Below are 18,580 nucleotides of genomic sequence, written 5' to 3'. Positions count from 1 at the left end.
TTCAACTTGTGCTGTCTTAGAGTAGTCACACTACTATGTATATATTGTATATAAATTAAAACCGAAATAAATTACATATATGAAAGAAAAAGTGACCAAGTCCTCTGGTGCCTGAGGCTGGAAACCCAGTTTTAACCCTTAGATATGACGTAAACATGGTACCTACCGTTTTTCCATTACGGCAATATTAATGTAGATGTTAAAATTGAAAGGAAACAAGATTGAAGATTGACTACAGTAGCTATATCTGTTTCTTTCAATATACGGCGTGCTTCATAAGAGTATGCACAATGACATAAGGTTATTTAGATCCGGCTAAAAACCTTCCTTCTATTATTTTCTATATATATATGGCTATTTGGCTATAAGTATAGCCTTGTTTGCTGCTTTTAACCCTTTGTTCCTTTGCAAATAGTCGGGCGCTCTGCAATTCCTGAAAATAAAAATGTTCGCATGTATTTGTACATTGTGCTGAAGCAACTTTTTAGTGGGCTATTTATTTTGTAGAATATTGTACTTACTACGATAATTACGAGTAACTAATAGCTCTCTACGCTCACTAAGGCTTCTATCATAGGAACTTAAACGTTGATATATAAAATATAATTTTATCTACATAATATAGGATATATTTAAATACATACAATTCGTAAAAATACACTGACCCCCATTGCATAAATAGGACCATAATATGTTCTTAACCCTTAACAAGACCACGTTCAAGAAAAGGTACTACTGCTTAGCTCAAACAGGTCCACAAACTTATTGCCTACCCCTTGGTCTAAGGTATTTGATCGTTGAACTTGTTGTCGTATGTACTCGTGGGTCAGTTTGATAATTCATATAATATATGTATGTGGTATATTACTGTGCACTTTGTCACAGACGACGCTTGCCATTGCCAAGCTCTAACAACGTGGCTGTAGTATGGAAACGTAGATATAGAGGTATTTTAGTCCCTTTTGAACTTGGCTTGACACGCAACCGAGTAAGAAATACCGGTTTACATTCGTTGCACACCCCTTTGACCCCTGGCTACCCCCAAATACGTAGGTGGGAAGTACGACTCCAGCAGTCCAGTCTGTTTCGGTATGTATGCAACACCGTAAAGTTTTTTATCGTTTTCCACCAAGGAAAAGTCGCGTCAAGCACTTATCGCCTGCGACTCAATAAAAGCATAAATTAAATATAACAAGATCATACCATCCCATACATTAAAATGCGACCGCCTAAGACCGCACTTACACTCCACCACACATAGATGGCGCCACAAAAAAAATGTCTTGTAGCTTTCGATTATAATTGTAGATGGCGTTAAGTGTCACTTTTGACATAGATTTACGGCTCGGAATTGACACTTAATACCAATCTACAAATACTCGGTGGCAACAAGGCATTTTTGTGGCGCCATCTATGTGTGATGGAGTGTAAGCGCGTTCGTAGGCGGGCGCATTTTAGTGTATGGGATTTTATGATCTTGTTATATTTAATTTATGATGAAAGATAATTACATACAAATGTTTCCAGACGACTTGAGAAAAATAATTGTAGCACTTAATCTATTTAAAAAAGTACCTAATTATATTCTCTTTTAGAAGCTATTTATTATTTCACAGTTCAGCTTGGCACCACAGAAGTAAATATCAAGAAAAGCGGTCACAACAAAAGGATAATATACACATACTTATACCTGTATCAGGCAGGAAGAGCTCATGAAACTGGTCAAGAAAACTAATTTGTGATTTTTTTTATGAAATAGGCATCAAACGAGCAGACGAGCCACCTGATGGGAAGCAGTCATCGCCGCCCATGGAAATAAGCAACATCAGGGGAGCCCACAGATGTCATATATACCATAGATCAAGCAAACGTATCTACTTAGCGTGTCAAATGAACTCAGTGAAATCCACTGAGTTGTCCGTCTTTAATCGCAGCTTGCAGCTTTCGGGCGTCAATTTTTGTAAGTTGAAGTCAATCAAAACATAAAAATGCCTCGTTACGTGATATTCAATTGCAACAACACAAAAATTGTGAACAATCAAGAGCCTGAGACATATTTAAAATTACAGGCAAGAAACAACTTCAGTACAAAGTTTGACACGCTCGGCCCCTATAAAATAGATGAACTTGTTTCTTCTATATAAATAAAGTTCTGTGGGGGAGCCACTTATGCATTGCCGACCTTTAAGAATACCTTTTGGTGACAGACTGTTATTCTATCGCCTACACCACAATTGAACCGATATCTCACAGTTGACTTCTACGATACCTTCGGGAAGAGGGTGGTAAAGTTCACCACCACACGGCACGGGAGAGAATCGCAAAGAAATCCGGCAAATTTCCCAATTAGATGGCTTACCCTTCTTTATGCTAGTGAAGCCTGAAACTAGAGCCGGAGCAATTGGCTGTCGGCGTCTGACCGCACGCTAATTATAGGCTTGCCCGCCGCCGGCGACGGGCGCGGAATATTAGGGGACATTCATTAGCGACAATTCTGCCCGGACGAGAGATTGTCTGCGACCGGTTACAGCAAATACAGCAGTACCTCGATCTCAACTAGGACATGAAGTGATATGTATAACTACCTACTTTATTAGATTTTGTAACAGATAACCTAACCACAAAATTAACATTTTGAAAAAACCCCCGACTGCGACATAGTAGACCGATTTTCATGAAACATGGCTAAGAACACTCCCGACTAACTCAGCTTTCAGACAAAAAAAACTAAATCTAAATCGGTTCATCCATTCGGGAGCTACGATGCCACAGACAGACACACACACAGACAGACAAACAGACAGACAGACAGACAGACAGACAGACAGACAGACAGACGGACAGACAGACAGATAGACACGTCAAACTTATAACACCCCTTCGTTTTTGCGTCGGGGGTTAAAAAATATGACATATTAAATACGTTTTATACAAACAAATCATACCAATCGATCTTTATAAATTAAAGGAAAAATGAAAAATCGAACCGAACTTTTGACGTTCTGCATTACTGTGGGGTGTGAATTTTTGCACGCAGACGGTTTCTTCATAATAAAAAATTAATGTACACGAATCAATCGAATTTTCAGTTATCAGAGATACCTATGAGTTTAGCATCATAGCTATTTACAGAAACGAACACACACAGAATAATCAGTGTGGTGAGCCGAGTGTAAATTGTGTAATTATCTTAAATAGAATAGAATTATATTGTCTTAGAATGAATGAAATGAATAAACTGAATGAGCATTATTCGAAACCGTTACAGTGATAACTGGGTTATTCATATTCTTGTATTGTAAATGTTTAAATGGGGAAACCCACCTTTTGTGGAGTGTATTTTTAAACGGGTTTATGTTTGTGTGATTTCAATAGAGAAAATAGCTCTTTTTTTAAGACACTGTATTCGTCATAACTATCGATTAGTCTACAATAAATGATCGTTATGATTTCGAAATTCCCCTTTAGATTTGTAGTTTAAAAAAATAGTACTGATGCCAATTGGGGTTGGGTTGCCAAACACCGATGGCTCTTTGAAGCTCCTTGCTTAAGAAAAACTTCTGAAGTGATGAAAAAAGAGCAAAAGTATCAGGTAAAGCCCTCAGCATTAATAAATAAGACAACAGGGTAGGCACGGGTCCGATAACCGCAACCGCAGGCTTCCCCACACGCCCCTATATAAATACTGAGGGAATCTTGCCGCAATTCCTGGATCTTATCGGGGTTCAGGAGTTATTTATGCAACTACCCTTCTACCTATTACCTTTGAACTTAAACCAATTTCTTTTTTTTTTTCAAACTAATTATTTGAAAGTTACTTTGACGACGACGCGCGAGGGCGAAGCGAATTTTTAAAATTAGTTTTCTTTTTTCAAATTTATAAGTTGCTCCAAATTATCAATAAGTTTGCCATGGCGCATACGACCAACAAACGATAGCCTCCTTGGAAATGGCGCGTGCGCTACGGGTGCTACGAATTTCGTAGCTTCTCGCTACGCAATGCATATTGTATGATGACATAGTTTAGTTTAGTTAATGTATTTTCTTTATTGTATATATTTCTTACCTTTTAGTATTTTATAATTTTATGTTATTATGTTTAAGGTTGAATATGTGTATATTTAGGTATTTTTTGGACGTTGTCTAACAATAAAATTCTTAAAAAGTTGTATGCATAAACATCAGGGTTAGACAATTTCGTTATAAGTTTGAATGCGTCATAAGTAAGAAAATATCTACATACATATAAAACATACATATAACCACGCCTGTATCCCATAAAGGGGTAGGCAGAGCACATGAACTTCAGTGCCACTTGGCAAAAAGGGGTTGAAAGAAATCCAAATTGTGGCATTGCAGTGACAGGTTGCATATTTTCTACCACTATAAAACCTGTTTTATCTTATTAGTATCTTATTGATATTATCTGCCTGTATGAATAGTAAACCAGAAACGTCACTCTTGACACAGTTCAAATGAGCAACGAAAGTATCATTATGTAGGTAGGTATGTTGACTTAACCGTATCTGCAAAGTTTTTAATCTTAAAGCTTGAATTAAATTCACATCAAGGTTGAAACGTTACGACGTAGGGAGGATGTAATATCAAATTCATACTCCTATATAAAGCCCCGCATGAAAGGGTTTTAACTCTTAAATATATAATTTTATATTATATTCTGTAGATTTATTAAGGTAATATAACTTAAATAACAAATAAATAATAAGCTAACTCTAAAATAATAAAACAACTTAAAATGAAATTAAAAAGTAATCTTAATTAAAATACATCTAAATAGGGCGGGGCCCCGCGGCATTGTGCCAAAGATGCTGGCAGCATTCCTTCGCTGAATAGCAATGCTTATGCGTTGCGAGAGAAAGCTGCCAGCTCTCTGGTCACCGGTAGTTTCTATGAGCTTTGCGCTCAGCTCTTTAAAAATTACATGGGTGCTTGGACCCCATGGCCCTAGGGTCTCGACACCAACCGCCATAAAGTGGTATTGGGGTCCGAGACCCCGATATTTTGCCACCTTTTTGCTTTCAGCCGCCTCCGCAGCTGCCCCAGCCCTTGAGGTTCTTGGTAGATGGGAAGGTGCCTGTGTATCGACTTGTATATTCTGTTGAATTTTATAGATAGATTGGTAAACTATCTTAAGGGTATGCGAAAAATGGTTCGCTTTAATGGTTATTTGATGGCATGCGATAGAAAAGGGTCGTATTGAATTTTATGACCTTTGAACCGCTTTATTGCAGGTTATATTTGACGACGACGGCGAGTTTTTAACCTCCGACGCAAAAACGACGGGGTGTTATTGACGTGTCTGTCTGTCAGTCTTCCTGTCTGTCTGTCTGTCTGTGGCATCGTAGCTCCCGAACGGATGAACCGATTTAGATTTCAGTCCAATATGTCGCGGGGGTTTTTTCAAAATTTTAATTTTGTGGTTAGGTCATATCTTAAATTTTGTTCTTTTAAGTTAGGTACATATACAATACAAGTGACTATAGGTATAGTCTCGAATACAATTTAGAAAATCGAACCCTGAAACCCTATAATGTAAACCAAATATGAAAGTTTGTAAATAACTTAAGGGCATTTATTGTATCTATCGAAACCTTTTTCTCCCCCAAGGATGCCTTCCTGTTTAAACACACGAACATGACATTCGCATCACAATTTTAATTCTGATTAAATGTAATGTGAAATATTTTTCTTAAAGTGTAGTTTTTCCTAATAATTTGTTTTCTTTTCAGATTCACTGCATTAAAGGCTGCCCTGCTTCAGGTCAGTAGTACAAAATCCTTTCAACAAATGAAGCATTAGGCCATCGCTATTCTCTCGGTGTACAACCGGCAACAACCTTTCAATCTCTTTATAGGAGAAAAGTGCTCTTTTTGTAGGAGGAGTGGAGGACACAAGTGAATGCCCTGGAGACGTATAAGTAAATACACTTTGTAATCCTATTCTCGCTGAGTTTCTTTGAAACTACTTTGGAATTGTAAATTCTATATTTAACCGATTATTTTCTACACCGTGTTTCACTTAACACTAAAAACCTGAAAACCGTTTGTTCAGAATCGAGAGTAGAATCGATTGAGCTATATCTTGATGGGGGTAATATTTTTTGTTTTAATTTGTATTATTAGTTATTGTTTACGTGCCCATTCTACAAATTCGTAATACAACATTGTGCATATCATATTGCTAGAGGCTGTATACATTTTTCAGTATTTAGGGGTATTAATACTGGCTGGTTACTTGGACGATTATTTTTTCCGCTACGAGTTTGACGTTGTGCGTCACTTTAATTTTAAAGTTTATCATAAGTCATAACAAATTGAACTCTTACCTAATTACAACCTTGTCATTTTGGATGTTAGGTTTAAATTTGCTTACTGCGTCACCTGGCCAATTTGAAGTTTACTGTAACACAGTTTAACGTGCTTTACAGTGACATAGCTGTCTATTGGTAAACCTTATGTCGTTGCAGTAACGTACACAATTAATCAGTTTTAAGGTTTACGATGGTAGCTAGCAATTATTTTATTGAGTGTAGAGTTTAAAAGTCGAGTAGAGCTGCACAGAAAATTAAATATTCAATTTAAAAAAATAATAATCATCAAATTAAAAAATGAATATTCTAGATACGTTTAAAAAAATAAAAATCAGTTGGGGTGTCTGAGGTTTTGAGTGATACCGGAAACACGGTGTATAGTATCTGTTAAAAAATGAACGGGCTCCTCTTCTAATTTGTATAATTATAATGATTCTTTTAAATACTTCATTATTATGCTTATCGTCATCCAAAACAAAGGTTTAGACCATGATACTCTACAAAACTAAATAATCCTATAAACCAATACATGCTGCAAGTTACTTAAGTTGCTTTAAATTTAACTCACAGTAAACTCAATCATAGAAGTAAAAAAAAAAGAAACAACAAAATAAATATTTAGGTACAAACAAATGTGTATACAGATGATTACACTCTGCTGTCAATGTTTATGGTTGTATTGCTTAGGATAAATATAAAACAATCAAGTTTTCCGTTATTTTATTATACGAAACATGGGTTTTAAAAAAACAAGAAAATTTCAGTGAGCCTAGTTCAACATCATTTTTCTCTTGTTAGCGTAGCTGCGCCGAAATGAGCAAAATTCATTGTTATCGCGGCCCACTATTCGCCTGGTACTCGGCATAATGGGTCGAAGTTTAGCTATAGTATTCAGACTTACACGGAAAGTCTCTCTAAAGGTCATGCTTTAAATGAGGTGAATACGGCCCACCCAGGATACCTAGCCAACTTCGCAATCGCTTACGCTTTGTTGCTAGCTCTCCCTATCGCTCTTCTGTAGTGGCGCGACAGAGCCAGCCTGCGTTACGATCGTCACGTAGCGTCAACGATTGTCACTTCGGCTAGGCTGGCAGATAAGCCTTCACAGCCGTACCGCTCTGAATGCTCTGCCTTTTACTGTACCCGTCTTTTGTACCTCCAGTCGTAGTATTCAATTCATTTCTATTGACCTTTTGCCCCTGTATCGATAAAACCCTTATATCTTTTGTTGCCTTACTTTGATTTCAAAATTGAAAAGAAAAGTTTTGCACTAAATTCATTGTAACGTTTTAGATCGAGGAGATTTAAAGCTTATTATTATGCATGTAATTGACTTTACCTTTTAGTCATACATATTTAATATAAGTACGTAACTTTATTTTTAAGTAGGTATATTGAATTATAATTTTATTTTTATATAGGTACAGTGGTTATTTTTATGTAGGTGCCAAGAAATTTTAGTAAAAATGTTTACTTTTTGTACTTTTTTTTGTAGCAATCGGTAACACGAGCCTTCAAGGAATAGGCTACTTGACCTTTTTTAAAGTCTGTCTTATATGATTAAGTACCGTCCAATTAACCGAAATAAAATATTGTCATATTTTATTATGACTTAAAAACAGCAAAAAATATTTTTAAAGTATACTTTTACGTAACCAGGCGAAAACAACATAGTCCTGTTAATCTATAGATTATCTGTGTATCAGGTAATTTTATTCGAAAACAACATTTTCTAACTTTTTAAGTATGAAGGCATAAAGTTCAATATATCAGTGATTGTTCTGACATGCAGTAAGGTTCGAATTCGATGACGTCACTACATCGCTGATAGCGTTTTCGGTGGCCAAAGTAAATAAAAAAAAATTACACACATTTTTAATCCATACTAATATTATAAATGCGAAAGTAACTCTGTCTGTCTGTCTGTCTGTCTGTCTGTCTGTTACGCTTTCCCGCTTAAACCACGCAACCGATTTTGATGAAATTTGGAACAGACAATCTTTAGATCCTGAGACAGAACATAGGCTACTTTTTATTTCGAAAAAAAGGGATGAAGGGGATGAAAAAGAGGTTGAAAGTTTGATGTATGGGATTTCTTAATTATAAAAGACTAGCTTTTACCCGCGGCTTCGCCCGCGTAATAAAAGTATTCATTAAGATTTTCATTTGGATCCTTAGGTTTCTCTGTAGGTATATTTATCTGCGATTATTTCGATTGCACATAATACTTTTGCTTGCAATGATTGTAGAAATATTACAGATAGACCACAGCGTAGGTAATTCTATATACGCTGGGGAAACCTTTATAAACATCCCACATAGCCCGTATTTCGACACTATGATCGGTGGGTAAAAAGTACTTTTTTCAATTATCCCTTACAATTTTTTACATTTTGCTTATACTTATCGCAAACGTAATCTTCAAGCAAGCAAACAACGATCGTCTTAGAGCACATTGATTGTAAGAGACCGCCGACCGATTATCCGTATCCCTCTAACGATACCCATATTATCCGTATCCGTATCCGTATCCGTATCGCTATCGCTATCGCTATCGCTATCGCTAACGCTATCGCTAACGCTATCGCTATCGCTATCGCTATCGCTATCGCTATCGCTATCGCTATCCCTATCGCTATCCCTATCCCTATCCCTATCGCTATCCCTATCGCTATCCCTATCCCTATCCCTATCCCTATCCCTATCCCTTATCAAGATGTTTAATGATATAACACTTTAAGTTCTCGCGCTTTGTACACATATTTAAAGTCACATACAGGTCGAACGCGATTAATTAACATTATTTTTACCTTTTTTCCCAACGTTCAGGCCAGGTTGCACTGGCCGTGGTCGCGGAAGACTGACGTCCCAGCAAAATGTCACCGGAGATGTAAACAACACAAAACTACCCGATACTAATTTATATAAATGTTCGGGGTAGACAAATAAATGTAATCTACCCGCTTTTAGTTAATGTTTATTTCACACCATGTTTATTTTAAAGGTAAAAATAATTTTAATTAATCGCGTTCGACCTGTATGTGACTTTAAATATATGTTTAATGATTTCTTATCAAGTGCTAAAATATAAAGTTTCATGGTTTTATCTTTTATAATTAAGAAATCCCATACATCAAACTTTCAACCTCTTTTTCATCCCCTTCATCCCTTTTTTTCGAAATAAAAAGTAGCCTATGTTCTGTCTCAGGATCTAAAGATTGTCTGTTCCAAATTTCATCAAAATCGGTTGCGTGGTTTAAGCGGGAAAGCGTAACAGACAGACAGACAGACAGACAGACAGACAGAGTTACTTTCGCATTTATAATATTAGTATGGATAAAACCATGAAACTTTATATTTTAGCACTTGATAAGAAATCATTAAACATATATTTAAAGTCACATACAGGTCGAACGCGATTAATTAAAATTATTTTTACCTTTAAAATAAACATGGTGTGAAATAAACATTAACTAAAAGCGGGTAGATTACATTTATTTGTCTACCCCGAACATTTATATAAATTAGTATCGGGTAGTTTTGTGTTGTTTACATCTCCGGTGACATTTTGCTGGGACGTCAGTCTTCCGCGACCACGGCCAGTGCAACCTGGCCTGAACGTTGGGAAAAAAGGTAAAAATAATGTTAATTAATCGCGTTCGACCTGTATGTGACTTTAAATATGTGTACAAAGCGCGAGAACTTAAAGTGTTATATCATTAAACATCTTGATAAGGGATAGGGATAGGGATAGGGATAGGGATAGGGATAGGGATAGCGATAGGGATAGCGATAGGGATAGGGATAGGGATAGCGATAGGGATAGCGATAGCGATAGCGATAGCGATAGCGATAGCGATAGCGATAGCGATAGCGATAGCGATAGCGTTAGCGATAGCGTTAGCGATAGCGATAGCGATAGCGATAGCGATACGGATACGGATACGGATACGGATAATATGGGTATCGTTAGAGGGATACGGATAATCGGTCGGCGGTCTCTTACAATCAATGTGCTCTAAGACGATCGTTGTTTGCTTGCTTGAAGATTACGTTTGCGATAAGTATAAGCAAAATGTAAAAAATTGTAAGGGATAATTGAAAAAAGTACTTTTTACCCACCGATCATAGTGTCGAAATACGGGCTATGTGGGATGTTTATAAAGGTTTCCCCAGCGTATATAGAATTACCTACGCTGTGGTCTATCTGTAATATTTCTACAATCATTGCAAGCAAAAGTATTATGTGCAATCGAAATAATCGCAGATAAATATACCTACAGAGAAACCTAAGGATCCAAATGAAAATCTTAATGAATACTTTTATTACGCGGGCGAAGCCGCGGGTAAAAGCTAGTCGAAAATACGTAGTCATCAATGTCATCATACATTTTATGTCAAATTCTACAGAAGACAATCATTTATTGGGCCAAATTCGATATGAGTCTAGTAGCCTATTCTTTCAATTTCCAAAGAATAAATTGCCTAGCGCCATTAATTTTTTAAGTATATGCATTCGATATAGAAAGTATACTTCATGTTTTAAACTACTTGTCGTGCGTGGACGAAATTTGTACCACTAGATGTCTCTGGTGTCGCAGCCAAGCCGTGATCCGGCGGGATTACACGTCAAGTCCGCAATGCTCGGACTCCGCGGGCGGAACACAATGCATGCAAAACGGGTTGCAATGCAACTTGCACTGCAATCTGAATAATTGTGCAAAGTTTAGGCCGTTTCTATGAATTTCATTTTGATGACGACACGCTTTAACGCAAGGCGTACATGTTTGTATAAGATATATTTTAACATTTTTAACGTTTAAGATCGAGAAGATTTTTTAAGGCTTACTATGTATCTAATTAACTTTATTCATATCTTTTGATAAAAAAGTAGGTATTATATTTGACTATAATTTTGTTTTTATACATATAAGTAGTGATTTTTATGTAGATTCCAAAAAGTAATAAAGTGTTTACTTTGTGTACATTTTTAATTAGCAATCCTTAACACGAGCCTTCAAGGAATTTCTTAAATTTCCAAATAATAAATTGGCTTACTCCATTAATCCTCCTTTCTGGATTCGGGCATTCGATGTAGAAGGAGAAGGTATACTTTATGTTTTAAACTACCCGTCGTATAGGGATGAAGTTTGTACCACTAGATGTCTCTGGTGTCGCAGCCAAGCCGTGATCCGGCGGGATTACACGTCAAGGCAATGCTCGGAATCCGCGGGCGGAACACAATGCATGCAAAACGGGTTGCAATGCAACTTGCACTTGAATCTGAATTACCATTGCATTGAGGCAGTTTCTATACATTTCATTTTGATGACGAACAGTTTTGTTGTTTGTGGAAGATAATTATATTCTAAATACCCAGTATCTTTTAACAATATATTAAAGTATGTATTTACATACTTTAATGAAACTACTTGAATGAAAAATCATCAGTCAGAATTAATATGTAGTAGAAAATATCTATCTACCATTCTCTGACAAATAGATACTTAATTTTTGTTTTTTACCATAATGGTGGTCCATGCTACAGTATATTTATAGTATAGGTACTTCTTCGTGACCCCGCTTATGAAAGGTGCTGCTCCATATTTACATCTAATAGTAACCATATTAAACAAAACATAAATCTTATAGAATCTCAAGCTTTTGTTATCAAACGAAGTTTTTCTCAAACCACTTAAAACTAAAGGTTTCAAGAACCATCATCCATCCATAAATTATGCCGAAGATCCAGTTTGAAGGCTTGCAGCGATTATTATAAAATCAATTAGCAGAGCTTCATCAAACTCCGTATTATTAGTTATAAGACAATCACGAAATGATTATTTTTCTCATCAATCTCCGTCCGAGAGCCGAGGGCTGAGTGCCCGAATAAGGGCTCGAAGAAACTCGGGCCCGTCGAGAGTGCCGACTGATTTTTTTAAAGCGATTTATTGAACGTTCCTGGCATAACAATGCCCGGAGATTGCGCCTCTTGACGCTTCAATTTAAATAACAGATTATTAATGGAAACTTTTTTTTAATTAATTTATTAAAACTGTAGATGTATAGGTATACTCTTACCTACAGTCGGTTACATCCATAACTCGGTTCAGTTCAGTCACAAAACAACTATAGGTGCTGTACTCCATTTAGATTTATTGCCTTGGAAACACGTCCGAGATAAATTAAATCGACACAAAAGAAAAATCTATGGTTTAAGATATTTTATTCTCATAAGATTTACATAATAAATCACTTACTGAGAAAACATAATATTATTGCTTATATCTAGGTAAGAGAGGGTAGCATGCAAAACTGCGAGTGACTACTTTACTTACAAACAATCATGGTAACATGCTCAGTGCAACAAACAAGTATTGGGCCAGTTAAACTGGGACTTTAAACATTAGTTAATTAGCGGTCGTGCATGCTTTATTTCATAATTCATTTTTATATTAAAATATTTGTAATATTATGTATTTTTATATAATTATATGATGTATTGATATATTCACCGAGTACAGCTACTACTATTTTAAATATTCGAATTGACTAGGTCTTACAAAAATGTTATTAATCATGCTAAGTATGATTGGGGAATGGGGACTAAATCAATCCGTATTAATAGTTATATTATATTCAAATATTAATTTATATTCGATATATTTATATTTTATTTGGCATTTATTTATCAATTTATTTATTATTCATTAATAATTTATAATATATTTGGTGTACCTTTTATTTATTTCATTAATATATAATGTTTTAATGTTTTTTTAAAAACCTTTAATGATTTAGCGTCTTTAATGTCCTTAGGCAATTTATTGTAGAGCTGAGCCCCTTCGTAAATTATATTCTTTTTTCCATACATTGTTCGAGGTGGACGTAAAATAATATTATTTGCTTGCCTAGTGAGTCTCTTTTGCACTTCTGATCGTTTTGTGAAGGTTATGTGACTATGTATATTTTTATTTATTATTTTTCTTATTAATATGCACGTTTTATAAATATATGTTTGCGAAAGGTTTAATATTTTAGTTTCTTTGTATATGGTACTACTTGGTGTAAGATGCTTATAATTGAATAATAATTTCACAATTTTATTTTGAGCGTGTTGTAGGGTTTTTAAGTTGGATTTAGCTGCAGATCCCCATATTTCTATTAGATAGTCCAAGTGAGGTTTTACAAGAGAGTTATATATGGTAAAGCGTGCTTTATTTGGCAGACAACATACAATTTGTCGTAGTGCACCGGTTAGTGAGACGATTTTAGAGCGCAGGGTCTCGATATGTGATTTCCATGTAAGCTTGTCGTCGAGCGTTAAGCCAAGGTATTTTTCTTGTTCAACTTTTTGCAGTGTTACATTATTTATAATTAACGGGTTGTAATCTGATATCACTTTATTTTTTGCAGAGAATATGACGTATTTAGTTTTCGATTCGTTTATAGTTAATAGGTTACTAAGAAGCCAGTTTTGTAGTATATTTAAGTCATTTTGCGCTTGTTCAATTAGTGTATTTATATTGGGACCAAAGTAAAATAAGCAAGTGTCATCAGCAAATAATGTTAAATGGGCCTTTAGTCCTATGTTATGCATGTCGTTTACGTAGATGAGGAAGAGCAATGGCCCTAAGATGGATCCCTGCGGAATGCCATATTTTATTTCTTGGGCTCCGCTCTTCATTTGGCTTATTTTGGTGATTTGTTTTCGATTGGTCAGATACGATTGCAGGATTTTAAAGGCATTTCCAATAATACCAATCGAATTTAGCTTTGACAGGAGACGAGAGTGACTAACCGTATCAAAAGCCTTTTTGAGGTCAACGAAAATGCCGAGGGCTATATTTTTACTGTCAATGTTAACTTTTATTTCTGTTAGTAGGTCTGTAGTTGCCGATAGTGTGTTTGATTTTGATCGAAAACCGTATTGTTTGCTGGAAAGGAAATTATTAGAGTCTAGGTGTTCTGTCAATCGCTGATGGATGATCTTTTCGAAGATTTTTGATATTATTGGTAGGACAGATATTGGTCTGTAATTTCCAGGATCCAATTTGTCACCAGATTTAAATATGGGTCGAACTTTAGCTACTTTAAGAGAATCAGGAAATACGCCTTTATCGAAAGATTGATTAATATATTTCTCAAGGCTCCCAAGAATTAGAGTTTTTATGCACTTTAGAGTTTTTGTGGTGAGACCGTCGATACCTGAACTTGTGTTTGGATTTAATTTGTCAATAATAGTTGAAATTTCGTTTACAGATGTATGTTTCAGATTTGTGAGCTTTTTATTGGGGATCGTGAGACCGCAAATTTCTTTATTTTGATATTCGCTAGGTATTTGATTTGCTAAAATAGTGCCTATATTGGCAAAGTAATTATTAAAACATTCGCATATTTTAGTAGTGTCTGAAATTGTTTCCGATCCCGTTTTCAATTTTAGGATTGTATTTTCAGATTTTGTTTTGTTATTTGATAGGTTATTGATCAAGTCCCACATTTTCAACGGCTTTCCCTTACATAACTTAAATTCTTTATGATAATATTTACATTTCGTTGATTGTATCAGGTTTGAGACCTTGTTTCTTTCGATGCGTAATTCTTCTTTTAGGTTTTCATCATTTGGCTCATTATTGCTTTTCTTCCAGAAGGTATTACGATGGTTTATTGCTTCTATAACATTCTTATTTATCCAATCATTCCTTGGTGGGTTTAGTATTTTTACTTTTGTTGATTTGTTTCTGTTGATCTCTGTAAGGATATACTCCTCAAAATCCTCGTAGTTATCATGGGTTCCTATTTTGTTACCATTTTCTATAGATTTATACAAGTTACTGTAATTTACTGACTCAAATTCTACCTTTTGGGCTTGAACTGATGGACATCCTTTAATTTCAAGAAAGATTTGTTTATGGTCAGACATATTAGACTCAATTATAGCCATATGATAGCTATGACCTTTAATGTTTGACCATACGTGGTCGAGAATAGATTTAGTTTCCGATGTTTCACGTGTGCAGTGGGTTTGGGTCAGTTTATTAAGTATAGTGTATCCATATTCTTTAAATAGTATTTTATATTCTCTTACGGTTTTGGACGCCTCTAGTATATTATAATTGAAGTCTCCAAGAACTAAGGTTCTCTTTTTATTTTCTAGTTGTTTAGAGAGTAATTCTAAAAAGTGGTCAGTGTTCGTTCGCCCAGGTTTGTAGATGATACCGATGTGCAAGCTAAATTTTTCGATGTGTACCCACAAAAAGTGATTATCTTCTTCACATGTCTCTTCAACTATATTTTGTTTTATATCATTATGCACGAATAATGAAACACCTCCTCCTCTTGAATGATGACGAAAATTATAATAATGTGTATAGTTGGGTATATTTAGTGCTTTTGCTTCTGTTACCGATTTAATCCATGTTTCGGTTAATGCTACAATATGTACTTTGCCTATGGCTTGTAAAATGCATTTTATCTCATCTAGTCTTCCCGGATACACTAGGCTACGTACATTCATGTATAGAATTGAAAGTGATTTCTTGTTTCTGTGTAAGTCATCATAATTTTGCACAACTTGGTAAGATATTTCCGTGGACTCATTGTTCAAGATTTTTTCGCTATTGTTACTCAGTTTTTTGACAAAGGCTCGACTATTTTAGGTACTCCTCTAACATACTTTATGACTAGATTTGTTTCTCCGCTATTGATACGCGCTTGCAGTTCTTCTTTTAAGTTCTTCATTAGCTTCTGTTGGTATGGTGTCTTGTCTGAGAAGATTTTTACTTCTCTGTTTTCAATTTTCCCTCGATTTTTAAGGATTTTTTTCACAGTTGCGGCAGTATCAAAAGTGGCTTTTATCGGCCTTACCTTTCCTGGCACATATTTACCCAAACGAGAGCAGGTTATTGGATCCGGGCAGTTGACATCTGTCATTTTAATCAGTTTTATGACTTCTTCAGCGTCCAAGGCAGATCGCTCATTGTGATCATTTGACTGTGGTTCAGGTGACCCCATAATAATAATATTTTTCTCACGTACACAGCGCTCACTGATTTCTTGCATTAGATCTTCACCGATGAGTGCCATCTGTGGTGCAGGTGATGCACTTTTGGTTGTTGATGCCTTTATCTCTTGCACGTCTGTTTCTAATGAAACGACTCTACGCGTTGCTTCTTCAGCGTTATTTCTGATCTCAGCAACTTCTGTTTTAAGTTTATCATGATCTAAGACGAGCTGGTCCGTTTTGAACTGGATGCTATTTATTTGATCTTTTATGGTTGAGATGTCTCTTGCAATATTTTCCATTTTGGTGTTTTGCTTGACAGAAAAATCTTCTAGGAGTAAGCGCATTTCTTCGCGAAAATCTTTTAAGTCTGCTCTCAGGTCATCATTCTTCTCAATCCGTTTCCTCTTGCGGGCAGCTTTTTGGTCCAGGGATGTCTCACTATCACTTATTTTTAATCGATTCTGTTGTGATTGCGACGCCCCATCGATGTCTTGATACTCCTGGTCACTCATTATGTATCAACTGTGAGTCGTTAGTTAACGGTTAGTTTAACGGAACGCTCCACTGGGCTTAACTAGTTGCGCGTTGATAAGCCGCCTGCGCTGGCTCAGATGCAAAATGAATTAACACTCACTTGTTTAGCAATGTGACACAGAATCTATGTAAAGAGACTTAAGTTCTAGTTTTGATCGCAACAGCAAAAAATATTTTTGAAATAAATCGTGAACGCGTCTGCACTGTTCGCTCTCTCACCGGTCAAAAGCCCCTCGGTGCCACGGAGGGTAAAAGTACAGCTTAAGGGGTGAATTGCAGAAAATATGTACCTTTTGGATTTAGTAACTAAACTGAGAAAAAACGAAACTGATAATTGCTGTAACGAAACTGATAACATAAGGCGTGGAATACATGGGAATAAAAATGTTCCCGGTTCTATATAAAACAGAATTATCAATGAAACATTATAATTCTAATCAACAATATTTATTATAAATTTTTGACATACATAATCGCAGTGAAAATAGTTTCGTTACGTAACGAAAAATAACGAAACTGAGAAAGATATATGAGAAATCATAAGCTCAAAAAATATTTATCGTCAAACATGTCACATATTGCTTTAAAATCTTGTAAATTTGTAGAAAACATTGTAAAAACAATCATTTATGAATAAAACTGTGTACGATAATCAAACTATTTACCTTGGAAACTCACCGTTAATCACCCTGAGATTTTATAGCAATAAACACCACGCGTCCATCCATGAGCCACTACGTTGAAAAACAAAATGGATGCCGCTGTGTTCAACAATTTGACAGTTGTTCCCTATGTGTAATAATAATAATGAGAAGTAATTCTACTAATATTTTCAAACTAATCTTTGGGATATTCCTCCGTAACTAACCCTGAGTAACGAAAGTTCTATAAGTTGGGACAATATGTAATATTACCAAAATAATATATTATTCCTAATTTAAGTAAATATTTTCGTACTGAACATAAAGAAGAACATGTAAAGACTGAATAATTTACAATTAAACTTTTAAGAAACTAATATGAGTCGTAACAACCTTCCTCGAGAGAAGTACGGTCAACATTGGGACATGATTATACTGCTGTGAAGTTACTGCATGCATCACCGAAAAAATAAAATAAAAAAAAAGAAAAGCTACAATTGTCTTAAGATTAATTTTTAAATGAATCAAAAGATTCGCTTTTATTAAATTAACGTAACTCCGGTGTGCCTTATTTCTCAAAATATATTTTTAAACCCTCCTTGTTTTCACGGGACACTAAATTAGCTAAAAGGTACACATTTTCTGCAATTCACCCTAAGATCATAATTATTATATTTTCTTACCCTACATCCTTGATTCTGCCGCAAAGCAATGTTACGAGATTCCAAATACCTAAATTAAATGGCGATGGTGGCCCGGCTGTGAACTCTCAGGTCAATTTATAAACTTCGGTTCGGAGTGCACTCAATTAAAGGCGCGAGTCGGCGCTCAATGCTGTAGAAACTTATGTTGCAATGAAAGACGTGTTACACATACGATAATAAAAAGGAAAGGAGGTTTTCCTGACGTAAATAAGTAGGTTAGTTATGTACTTTTGTTCGCCCCTGAAAAAGTTTCAATGTTGTGTCTGGCGTGCGTACGTGTAGGTATACCGTAAATACCGTTAGTTAATCCTGGCCAACTAGGTAATTGGTTCAAGCTAATATAGGTTAATAATACAAAATTATC

At 35.5% G+C, this 18,580-nt stretch overlaps 1 protein-coding gene across 7 annotated transcripts in view; it reads left to right on the top strand.

Moving 5' to 3' along the window:
- LOC125228849 (CD151 antigen-like) overlaps positions 1-18,580 on the top strand; it is a 239,643-nt gene that overhangs the window by 195,517 nt on the left and 25,546 nt on the right. For 6 of the 7 annotated variants that reach the window (XM_048133542.1, XM_048133544.1, XM_048133538.1 and 3 more), the window contains exon 2: positions 5,751-5,781. The exons of the other annotated variant lie outside the window; for it this stretch is intronic. The gene's annotated coding sequence lies outside the window, so the exon portion shown is untranslated. The remainder of the gene's footprint in view (positions 1-5,750; positions 5,782-18,580) is intronic. 7 annotated transcript variants of the gene reach the window in all.

This window comes from Leguminivora glycinivorella, chromosome 8, assembly GCF_023078275.1.
Source record: "Leguminivora glycinivorella isolate SPB_JAAS2020 chromosome 8, LegGlyc_1.1, whole genome shotgun sequence".
Lineage (NCBI taxonomy): Eukaryota > Metazoa > Arthropoda > Insecta > Lepidoptera > Tortricidae > Leguminivora > Leguminivora glycinivorella.
Note: the sequence above shows the minus strand (reverse complement) of the source record. Positions and strands in the feature narration are given on the sequence as shown.